A 9,463-nucleotide genomic window follows, 5' to 3' on the forward strand; every position below is an offset into this window, starting at 1 on the left:
CTCAGCTTGTCATGGCCTGGCTCTCAAGGTCATCAGTGCTTTCAATGCTTGGAAAACTGCATGGCAGAACGAATGTGCAGGCTGGCAAGGCAAGAAAGAGTTTAAAAAATAACAGTTTATGTTTGGCTGTGCAGTATGGGAAAACTGAAGCCACAAAGTACTGAACAAAGTTGAGGCAATTTAGTGTGCAGTTTTGGAGACCACTGAAATCCAAACAGGAATCCCATCTAGCTCACTGGCATGGGAGAAATGGTATCTCATCCAGGAAATGACAGAGGTAGATAGACTTAAGAAGGTAAACAAACAATCTAATGGTGCTTCAGAAAACTGGAGGCTGTCTGAAATGGAGGTTGTCTCCATTTTTTACTATTCCTGTGTTCTCCTAATGCCTGTAATTTTATTATCTGGTATCAAGCTTCTGCGACCAAGTATTAATTAGCAGTTCAAACTTGGGCAGGGCTTGGTTCAGCCTTCACCACCTGTTTGGATGGAGCACAGCTGTGAGGGACCTCCAGTGGGAGGGGAGCTTGGAGGCCCCTGAGGCTCATCACAAACGAGAAAAAGATGACTGGTGCAGGCAGAATTCCCTTTGCCAGTGCCCCATGAGTGCTGGTGTCCAAATCCATCAGGAACAGTGTAATCTATGTCATTGCATTTAATGGCACTGGTTCTGAGGCAGCCCAACTCTCTGCAGAACAAAATCCTTTAAATCCAGCAGTTGCGCCGCAGCATCCGCGTGGGAGTGTATTGAGAGCAGGGTTTGCAAACAATGCCAGTCTTTTCTTGGAGACACTTTTAAATGTCATTTTCCTCCTGCAAGCAGGAACAGCCAGGCTTGTTGGGCTTGGCTCTGGAGGTGATGAAGGAATTGAGGGCTGCAGGGTGGCTGTGGCAGCGAGGGGAGGCTCACGGGTGGGTGGGTGGGTTGGTGGTGCCCACCAGAAGAGTTCCTCTGAGTCCCGAGGCTATTTGCCATTCCAAAACAAATACATCAATGCTGTGAGTTCCCAGCCAGTACAGCTCTAACCCTATTCCATGGGGTGTCTGAAATACCTTAAACTGTGCAGGGCTGTTGGTTTATATATTTGTGTTTCTGTGTTTATATGAACTCATGCGCATTTCCTGTTGATGATGAATGCTTAACTAATGTGCCTCTGTCCCTGCTTTGGGGCTTTTCAGGCAGCTGCTTACAGCTGCCTGGGTGAGGCAGAAGAGCTGGGCACAATGTAAACCTCTCCAGCTAAAGATTTTTAGTTTCCTGTTCATTTGCACTTCGAAAAGGCCAGGCTGGATGGGGCTTTGAGCCACCTGGCCTAGTGGGTGGCATCCCTACCCATAGCAGGGGGGTTGGAACTAGATGGTCTTTAAGGTCCCTTCCAACTCAAACCATTCTATGGTTCTGAATGATTTGTTTTTTTTTTTTAATTTAAGTTTCTGCCTCTTTTCATTTTCCTGTTAACAACTTGGCAGACGGGTTATTTCTTGCTGCTAAATAGTTCCCTCAAATGTTCAGGCTGTTATCTGAGTTTCTGGAGCCAGAATTATTGCAGAGACACTGTCAACCTGGTGACTTTGAATTCACTTCTGGTAGCATAATTTATTGACTTCTTTTTTCTAAAGATAGAGTTTTTTATCTTGAAAACGCTCAGTAGAACGAGGTTTCTGAATATTCCTGAACTCTTACCTTCTGCAAGACTTGCTTTAGGTTTCAGCAATTTTTCTTAGTGAATTGCTGTAATGAAGGACACAGCTGGCAAGAAGTTTTTAGCAAAGAACAAGAAAAAGGGTGAATCCTTAAGGGTCATGTAGAACATTTGTGAGGAATCGTTTATAATTTAAAAAAAATGCTTTTTAAGATGGCTTGTATTATTTGCTTATTAGGCTTTTCAAAAAACTTTGTGAGCAGACCATAAACTTGATTCTGCATTTTTCCACTGGTCTTCTCCGTGGAGTTTGCATATTTTGCAAAAAAGGAAATTTATGTTCAAATTGTTCTTAGAAATTTGTTCTCAGTTTCCCCTGGGGATGTAAATTTTCTTTAATTTTTTTTAAGTACTGCAGAAGAGCGTTAACATCCTTATGCAATCTTTACTTATGATGTTGGAAATCTGAGAATAACAAAGAATTAGATTTTTTTTTTTCTCCCCCAACACAAATGATTGGTATAGTGTGTAGGGGTATGTGTCCTTCAGCTCCCTGTAAAGGTCACTTTGGTTGTTGAGACTCGAGGACCAGCTCATGCCTGTCTCAGCTGTCAGATGGAAACGTGACTTGGAAAAGAGGAGAGGATGTGTGAGAGCATCTCCCAAACATGTGGTGCAGCCCTTGGAGGAGAGTGGGGTCTTGGATCACTGTAACATGCCCATCCTGGGGGCAACTTCTGCAGCTGCCTGTCCCTCCACAGTGACAAACAGCCCTGGGTCTGTGTGGCTTTGTCACTGCTCTGAATTACTCAAGTGCTCAGGGACGTGCGTTGGAAAATGGTTTCTGCATGGAGCTGAGGGCAACCTATTGATGTGTTTGGAGAGAGAGAGAGCCCTGTCTTATCAAGGCTGGCACTTCTGCTGTCACCACAGACTGACATGGGAAGTGTCATCTTTTGGTTCAAATTGGTGCAAATCTGTTGAGTTGCCTTTTGGGGAGCAGAGGTGTGTGGCTGCAAGAGAACATGAGGAGCACCTGGATGCTTGAGCACTTGATGCCTTTACTTTACTTGGAGGTTTTCTTAGATGAGCAAAAAAGGCCTCTCTCTCTTTATTTTATTTTTTTTTTCTTCCTGATGTTTTAGCTGAGCATGCTGAATTTGTGTGGTTGGAGGTCTGCATTTTTCTTACTGGAAAACAAAAGAAATGAAAAATATAACAAGCTGGCATGCCAAGTAGCAAAAGAATAACCCAGGAAGAGGATGGAAAGTGGTGTGTTGATTTAAAAATGTATGTTTGATATGCAGTTTTGGTTCTAAAGAAAACAAAACAAAACAAAAAACCCCTTGAGGATCCACATGATGTTTTTCTGGAGGTCCTGAAGAATGTAAAGACATTCTTGGCAGTAATTGTAAGTCTCTCTGTCTAACAGGAGTGGCCACACAGAGGCCACCAAGTTTTACAGCTGTGAAGAGCCATACACAAGCAACTTAAAACCAGACTATAAATTGAAAATCTGCTTATGTGATCAACATTTTGGGTAACGACACATGAACTTCATGACTCAAAGTTTAGAAAGTCTCTTGTAATCCAAAGTGGATCATACTCAACACAGTGCCAGTCGTATCCTCACCGTTCTCATGAAATAGAAGTAATTTACAAGTCAGGTTAAAAAGTTCTGTTTGCAGCAGACCTTGTAATCATGTCAAGCCTGGACTCCTTAAAATAAATTTGTGTTTGCCTACTTAACTTTGGAGACATACAACCTGAATATATATATGTGTGTATATAAAAAATCAGGTTTGCTCCAAAAATCTTTTCTGTGGAGAAAAATATGCCTTCCCTTTGATCTATCAACTTGTTTTCATATGTAACCACATTGTTAGGAAGGAGCACTCCAGTTAATTTTTGTTTAAATAAGATGCAGAAAATGAAGTTCAATAGTGAACACTAATCTAATGAGGATAGGTAATATACTTTGATAAATTAGAAGTTAAATCTAAACAGAATGTCGTTTTGAGAGTTGAGGGGATAAGTACTGAAGCAGAGTGGGAGTGCTGTGAAAATCTGTGCATACAATGAACATATTTTAACCCACTGTGATTTTTCTTATGAACAACTGGATTGATTCATTCCTTTTTTCCTAGTGTAGGACAGCTCAGGCATTTTAAATTTTGCATTAAGATGAGGTTGGGTTTCATATCTGTTAGAGCTTTGTTAGTGTTTAATTTTTAACCTTCACTTCAAGTGGAAAATTTCTGCATATTTCTTTGTTGTACAGTGTTGTAGTGTAATTTGAAACACATGTAGAGTTCTGGCACTTAATCTAGAAATGACTCGTCTGACTTCTTTGCTGTCAATCATTGTGATTTTTTTTTTTTTTTTTTAAGTGAGGCAACAGTCAGGATGCTCTCCAAACTATTCTTACAGCATAGCTGAGCTGGTCTTTGGCTGGATTAGCTTCTGCTAGAACCCTCTCAGTGTCTGTGTAGGGTTCAAGACAGTGAAATAACTGAGAATTGATTTGGAATGGGTGACAGGACCGCTGGGCTTTAAAAGTCATAGCAGGTGATTTTTCACATCTGCTCTGTCACTGGGGTATGCAGATATTTCTTGAGTCTTGGAAAAGGAGAAAAGCCACAAATGAAGGGCTGATTTGATCTGCTTTGGCCCATTGGTTTTGAACACTGGATTCATTCTGCTCCTTTTAACGGAATCTAGTCTCTCAATAAGCTCAGTAGTCAGAGTCAAAAGATTGAGTAAGAGCAAGGAAAGCTTGTCTTGTTTTGGAGAGCACATAGAGAGCTGCACTCCTTGCAGGAATTCTCTTGGCTACCAAGGCATATGGTCTGAATTTCCCAGAGTCTCCTGTTGCAGGGCCTGATCCTCAGCAGAGAGATTTCTGTCTGCTGCAAAGCATTTTGCATTGGGTGCCTAATGAATGAGAATTGGCAGGTAAGGAGTGATTATTGCTTTAAAGACACAGCTACGTTTTCATACACCCTTTTATTTTTTGTTTATTTTGTCATGAATAATTGAATAAAAACCTGTGAATGGCAAAACAAGTATTGTGTGGGTGCCCTTTTTTGGAATAGTGAGTATGGCCAAGTGTTCTGTCTCTTTCAAGACAGGAGGGAACAAAGCAACAGAACTGCTTGTAAACCATCTTAATCTGGGTTGATATAGAAACTGTCTGGTATTGCTTTAACATTCCACAGAAATCTACAGGCTTCGTTTTAGGATTTTGGAAGGATGCAAATTTAATATAGGGGAGGTAGATTAGCACCAATTTTTCCAGCTGAATGGAAATCAAGGAGTGCAGCCTTCAGTAAGTCTGAAATCTTACTGTTTAAGAAATCAGCTTTCTGGCAAAAACGTCTATGAACATTTCAAACGACACCCCGTAGAATATGGTGTTTTGCATGGAGCTCTTCTGTCAAGGTCATTAGCAATTGAATATATTAAAAGTGGACTGCTTATGAAATGGAGAGTCTTGCTTCCTGCCCGCCCACCTGTGGGTATAGTGTGGGTTCTGTAACTGTAAAAGGTCTCAGGAGGGTTATAAAAGCAGAGAATATGGAAAATATATAAAGAAACAAAGAAGGAAGCCTGCATACACCACAGAGTTTCTTATATGTAAAGCTGGCTGTAGCTGTACGTGTACCACTAAATTAACCTCAAAGCTGGCTGTGACAGCAGAATGTCCATGGTGCTTGTTTTTGTTGGCCTTTGGCTTCCAAATTAACTCATCGATCTAACATGAGGCTCTGTGCTCGCCATACCGGTCTGGTAATGTTTTTTTACTTTTTCATGCAATCATGGAAAAAATATGTTTCTGCTCGAAGCAGTTGTCAAACAAGCTTCTTTCATCGACAATCAGACACAGGGCAGCTGAGTAAGGCTGTTTAGTCTAGAATAAATACTCGGGAGATTACAAGGTCGCTGTAGGAAATGTAATTATACCATTTATTCCAGAATAGTCTTTCTGTAGTGTGGGCTTGCCGAGTACTAAATCATACATTTATTAAAATACTTAAAATATGAAGAGGAAAAAGAATTTCAGAGCCTTAACGGAACGGAGATTTGTCTGTAAACTGTGCTACAGGATGAAGAAGTAAATATTTAAAATTACTTCCAAAAATCAGGATGGTAACACTGGCTTTTTTATTGACAATTTGTAGGAGGCAAAGCCTGAGTTGTCAGTGCAGGTGTGGAGGCAGTGCTGCTAAGTGGGCAGCTGAAAGGTGTCAGGCAAAGCTGTCTGCTGATGGATTATAATGTGTCAGGAGGCATCCAGCAACTGTGTGGGCCAAATGCCCTATTTTCTGTGCTCTTTGTGTCTCACCAAATCAAAGCCTTGTTACTACCAGCCACTTAAAAAGACATGATTGTCTGTGACAGTTCTTATCTGTTACTGAAAGACCTTCTTTGCTTTCATCCTTCCCTCTATCCCCTGTATTGATATTGCTATTGATGTCTGGTTCTCCTGTGATTTTGTCCACAGACTATCCTCCTTAGGTGCTGTATTTGGGTAGAAGTTAAGTTTTAGAACTGTTACATCTCTGGAATTATGTGGTAAATTTGAGATCAGTGGTTTTTGTGCTCAGTATTTTTTTTTTTTTTTTTTACATTTTTCCTTCCTTGCTTCTCCTGCAGACCATCACTTCTTGAGTCTTTCTCTGGCTCCTCAGCCAGATGGATAATTGCATTGGGAATTGTGTGGTTGCTGCAAGAAAAACAATACATTTTGCACATGCAGGAGTGATCTGTCCTGATTATCTCTCACTTCAACAACAGCAGGGCCTCAGTGTCCTCTGGCTGTTGTAGCTCTTCCTGGAGCAGAGCCCCCAGATGCTTTCTTTAAGCCCAGTGTTAGCATACAGAGGCAGGAACACCTTTGTCATGAGGAGCAAAATGTGGCTGATGGAGAATGTGGGAGTTCATGGAAGCGAGTTGCTGAGCTCCTCTTCTTCATCAGCATGTGAGCATCACTCTTGCTCTGTGCTTGGCTGTCAGGAGAGATGGCACGACAAGGATTCGCTCTGGGGCAGCCTAAGAAAACCCTGGCATGTTTTCCTGAAAGGCCTGATTTGGTGCACTAATCTTAAACTAAGTATTTAGTCTCAGATGTAGTTGAAGGGTGGTGAGAATCCTATTTGAATTTGCTCTCTGAAGCATTTGTAAAAATCCATTGCAATGAAAATTCAAGGAGGCTGTGTGAAGAGAGGGAGAGAGATAGAGGTTTCCTAAGCCCTTCAACACTGGTGTTTTAAGAAGGGGGGTTGTGTAAAATGAAAATATTTCGCCAGAGACAGCCAGAAAAATAGACCCCTAAAGAGGAAAATAAAGCCAGAAATGATGCATCATCTTGTCTCTGACACTGATAAATACAGTTGTATAGCAGCCTTATGAATGAAAATTTTGTTCAGGTATCAAATGGCTGAAAAGTTTAGTAATGAGTTTCCTTAAATGGCAGAGGGAAGTGTGGAAGGTGTCCTGCTTGAAGCTTTCTGCAGCTTTTGAAGCAGTAGTTTGTGATTCCTTAACCCCCTTCAGATAGCTTTGTTGCAGGAGTCAATGATGACTCTGAAGGGTGCTTAGTGGTAGGATGTTCCTGGAGGAGCATGTCAGTTGCTCAAGTCAGTAATTACATTGATAAATTTAAATTTAATCCTATGTACCTAACTGCTCTCAATCCTGGTAATGATGGGTGACAAGATTTTTAAGGGTTGGGCTGGTAGTCTCTTGTTTTGATACTGACCCTGTGGTCCCTCAGATTAGGTCACACTGGAGGAAATTTTAGAAAAAATGGACCCAGAGAACTTTTCTAAAGAGTTAATGGCATCCCATCACGTGTGGGTTCATTTGTTTATTTAAAAAAAAAAAAAAAAAGAAAAAGAAAATACATCCAAGTCTTCCACACCTAAAAGAATTTGGAGGTTCTGGCTCCTTCCATTCCAGCAGTTGGTGCATTGGATATGGAGGGGGGACCCTAAAAGTACCTTGACTGAAGCTCTTTGGATGCTGGAAATTGGAGGATGTCCAAGGACAGGTTAAAGGTTATTAGCTCAGGTGCCTTCTGTAGTTACAGACTCATGTGTGTTGGGTCAAGGGGGCAAAATACATAATATGTTTCCCATCATGTATTATAGCTATTCTTGAATTTTTTTTTAGTGGTGCTGCTTACAGGGATTTGAGGAAAGTGCCCACAATTAAAATGGTTGGCTGGAGATTATGTACACACATTTAGGAGCCAATTTCATGGCTTTGGTTTTAAAGCCTTGCTAGTACTTAGTTGAAAACTGTTCTAGGTAAACAAGCCATGTAGTGCCAGGCTTTCAGAAAGAATTGAGTTGTTCACTTCTCCCTCTTCCAAATGGAAGCATTTGAGTTAGGCTATGTTTCTAATAACAAAGCAGAGGTTTGAACATAATGGAACTTCACAGCTGAACTATTGCTCAGGCTTGAAGGTAACGCCACCATATTTTTGTTTCTTTAACTGGTATTAAATGTAAAAACATAAATCCTTTTCAGTGGGAGAGGAGAAGGGGAGATGGTTTTCATTTGGCATAATTTCCTGTGAGACATGGGTCTAAACAAGGCCCATATTTACACAAGACAATACAGTTTTACATGGTTTGGTATATCCAGCACGTTTTAAAATTGTTTAGCCAGCCCCAGGTATTAAATACCTTCACAATAAATGTGTTTAATAAAAGTAGATGAAGTTTGAAATAATTTTTTAATAATTTTACAGTAGAAACACCAGTTAAATCAACCCCACTGCAGTAATAAATGTCACAAAAACAATTAATTATAGTTGCTTGCCACTGCAAAATCAATTGTGTAACTGTTCTTCTAAAACGGACTTTTACATTGCTAAATCCTAAACACTACACTTCTGTAACTTGTCAGAATCAGGTTTTGGTTAATAGATATTTTCAGTGATGTAATGGGAACTTCTGGCGTGGAGTCAGAATATAATGGACTGTGATTAATGTTTTAATAAGCACTTTTCTTCTACTTATGATGCAGCAGTGAAATGGTTTCCTGCTTAGATTGATAGAAAAGCAGGTGTGCGTACATACTTTTTTCTTTCAGTAAGAATAAGTTTTTCAGTGCTTCTGCTTGAAAACATTTAATGTTTTTCTTCAAGTCAAACGCTGGTGATTTGGGGGTTTCAGTTTGTTTGTTTTAAGTCCAGCTATTGCTGATATTTGTCAGTTGAAAGTGGAGGGTGCCGTGGAAACCTTTTCAGTACTTAAAGTAATTGCTTTGCAAGAAAGGAAACTCATTACTGTAAAAAATAGTTTTGATATATTGACATTTTCTTCAGTGAAAGGGTTTGTTTAAAATAGTGTTGGAGTAATTCGAAAGTGTGCAAGAACAAATACAGTGTTGAAAATATTAGCAGGTTAGATTTATTATGGAGGTTGATGTAATACACTTGCTACAGGCTTGATTGCTTTTGTCCTGGAAGTGGTTGTGTTTTTCTGTATTTTAAAGATTTCTTAAAAAAAAAAAAAATAAAGGAAAAGGTATTTTAGTCAGTGCTTTTAATGACCCATCAATCCAGATTTGTTGCTGTGATAGCCTTTTTTGCTGAGGGATCAAGTCAGCTGTTGTCCTGGTGGTGTTTCTTCTGAGATGATGCTTAAGGTGAGCAAATTCTTTATGTTCCTAACACCCTACTGATACCAGGTGGTGGTTGTGCACTCGGTCTCCACTGTTCCTCTGTGGAGGAATATAAATATGTAGAAGAATAATATATATGTGTAACCACAGAGCATGAGGACTGCCTTCTGTGGAAAACAAAGTAG

At 40.2% G+C, this 9,463-nt stretch overlaps 1 protein-coding gene and 1 long non-coding RNA gene across 2 annotated transcripts in view; both read left to right on the plus strand.

Moving 5' to 3' along the window:
• The window catches only part of MNAT1 (MNAT1 component of CDK activating kinase), a 116,075-nt gene that overhangs the window by 82,921 nt on the left and 23,691 nt on the right, over positions 1 to 9,463 (plus strand). The window lies entirely within an intron of this gene.
• LOC146435845 (uncharacterized) overlaps positions 1,966 to 9,463 on the plus strand; it is a 29,104-nt gene continuing 21,606 nt past the window's right edge. Inside the window, exon 1 of the long non-coding RNA XR_014852403.1 lies at positions 1,966 to 9,302. This is a non-coding gene — a long non-coding RNA (uncharacterized LOC146435845). The remainder of the gene's footprint in view (positions 9,303 to 9,463) is intronic.

Source organism: Lichenostomus cassidix, chromosome 5, assembly GCF_008360975.1.
Source record: "Lichenostomus cassidix isolate B80296 chromosome 5, HeHo_3.0, whole genome shotgun sequence".
NCBI classification, from domain to species: Eukaryota; Metazoa; Chordata; class Aves; order Passeriformes; family Meliphagidae; genus Lichenostomus; species Lichenostomus cassidix.